The following is a 2500-nucleotide window of genomic DNA, read 5'->3' as shown; positions in this document are numbered from 1 at the left end:
CTCTCTCTCTCTCTCTCAGGAAGGCCACAGATATAATTCGTTGCTTGTTCTTCCCATTTGTGATGCAGAATTCTTGTTAAACTATCACTCAAATCATGAAAACACTCTTGAAAGCCTCAGTCACTTCCTCTACTTAAACTCCTTGCAGTCTCTCTCAAAGGAACTATTTATAAAGGTCACAGATAATTATTAATCACTTGTTTTTCCCATTGGTGATGCAGTGTTCTCGTTAAACTGTCACTGGAGTCATTATAACACTCCTGAAAACCCCAGTCACATCCATTACAATGTATTCTTCTACTCCTTATACTCTCTCTCTCAAGGGAACTATTTATAAAGGCCACAAAGATAATTCATCGCTTTCTCATGCTTGTTTTTCGTATTGTTGATGCAGAATTCTTGTTAAACTAACGCTAGAATCTTGAAAACACTCTTGAAAACCTCAGTCACTACAACCTCTTGAAAGCTGTCAAGATAAGGAAAGCATTATTCGATGGTGACACTACTGGTCTGTCACCGTGATGCATTGAAAACTTTGAGTGGATGTGTGGATGTGGTTGAGTAAGCAGTGGATGGGTTAGTGAATGTTATATTGGTGACTGTGGATCCACCTGCTGCCTTCATGAAGCTTGCAGTCCAAACGTCAGAGCCTAGAGACATTCTGGAGACCAAGTGGTTTGTGTTCATCAAGTGTCTCGAGAACTAAACCCAGAAACCTATTTGCACTCAGGCCGATCTGTCTTGAGGATCATCTGACCTAATGCCTGTATGATGTGAGTACCATCCGCCCCAGTACCAAGTGACAAGTAAACCAAACTTTGGGTCTGAGAAAGTCCAGGAGGCAAGACAAAGAAGGTTTGGTCATCTGAGGAGAAGAAACGAATGCCAGAACGTTGCAAGAAAAGAACACGAATATGAAGGTAATGGAAAAGCGAAGAAGAGAAAGACTGCGTTAGAGAACACATGAAAAACAAAGAATAAGCGAAATAGAGGCACAAGGCAGAAACACACGGAGCAGATTCATTAAAAACAGCGAGCCCCGAATAGGAATTTAAGCTGAGAAGAAGAAAATGTAATAGAAGACTGGAACAGGTGACTGAAATGGACTTAGTAATGAGGTTGTGAGTGCAGTCAATGAGGCTGTCAAGATAAGGCGTGCAGTGCGTGATGATGACACTATCCTGGTCTGTCACAGTGATGCTTTTGAAACTTTCGATATGCAGAGACAAAAAAAAAATAAAATAAATAAAAATAAATAAATAAATAAATAGTGACAGTAATAGATGCCAGAAGTCAGTTAGTAAGAAGCCTTGAGACCTCAGACAAATGCGTGGCTAGGGATGGCATAGGGTGGACATGGCGTGTGTACAAAGGTATTATACAGGGACTGCCACGGGTAAGCCTATTGTTTTCTTACATCTCCCCTTAGGTTCTTGGGTTTTGAGATTAGATGAAGATAACAAATATGCAATGTTGTTGTTATTTTTACTATTATTGTTAGTAGTAAGAGAGAGAGAGAGAGAGAGAGAGAGAGAGAGAGAGAGAGAGAGAGAGAGAGAGAGAGAGAGAGAGAGAGAAATACAAAATCCCAGGTGAATAAGGAAAATCTTAAAATAAGCTCAAAGACTTAAAGGGAGGGAAGGTGAGGCTCAGGTGTCCGCGGTCATGTGGAGAGAGAGAGAGAGAGAGAGAGAGAGAGAGAGAGAGAGAGAGAGAGAGAGAGAGAGAGAGAGAGAGAGAGAGAGATGAATTAACGTTCCATTAGGTGATAGATTAAAAAAAAAAAATGAAGGAAGAGACGAGTGAGTGAGTGCGTGAGTGAGTGAGTGAATGAGTGAGTGAAAGAAAAATGCTGAAACCTGAGAAGATGGCATGATAGGATGGCCAGAGAGAGAGAGAGAGAGAGAGAGAGAGAGAGAGAGAGAGAGAGAGAGAGAGAGAGGAGTGGGCTAGAGAAAAAATAAAGAAAAACGAAATGGAACGAAATTGAAAAAAAAAAGAATGGAAAGAAAACGGAAGTAAGGAAGATGAAGAAAAAAAAGTACAAGAACAAGAACAAGAACAAGACGAAACAGAAAAAAATATATAAATGGTTTCACGAGGACAGTCAGAGAGAGAGAGAGAGAGAGAGAGAGAGAGAGAGAGGTGGGGGAGGGGGAGGAGAGAGCCTACTATATGAGGGGCGGAGTTAGCGGCGGTCACTAATACAGTTTAATTAACATGGTTCTGGCTACGTCCGCTGCGGAGAGAGAGAGAGAGAGAGAGAGAGAGAGAGAGAGAGAGAGAGAGAGAGAGAGAGAGAGAGAGAGAGAGAGAGAGAGAGAGAGAATGGACAACAAAGGATAGACCCAGTCCATTGTGGTCGTCCAGAGAGAGAGAGAGAGAGAGAGAGAGAGAGAGAGAGAGAGAGAGAGAGAGAGAGAGAGAGAGCATTAGGTTGATGTAAAAAGTTTTCAGAAGGAACCCAAAGTAAGGCAAATGGAAGATCTTATCACGATTA

The 2500-nt window shown here is 41.7% G+C and overlaps 1 protein-coding gene across 1 annotated transcript in view; it reads right to left on the bottom strand.

Annotated features, from left to right (window-relative positions):
• Positions 1-2500, bottom strand: part of LOC135115994 (globin-like) — a 28779-nt gene that overhangs the window by 25375 nt on the left and 904 nt on the right. The window lies entirely within an intron of this gene.

The sequence above is a fragment of the Scylla paramamosain genome, chromosome 30, assembly GCF_035594125.1.
Source record: "Scylla paramamosain isolate STU-SP2022 chromosome 30, ASM3559412v1, whole genome shotgun sequence".
NCBI lineage: Eukaryota > Metazoa > Arthropoda > Malacostraca > Decapoda > Portunidae > Scylla > Scylla paramamosain.
The sequence above is the reverse complement of the archived record's forward strand: the minus strand, read 5'-3'. Positions and strand labels throughout refer to the sequence as shown.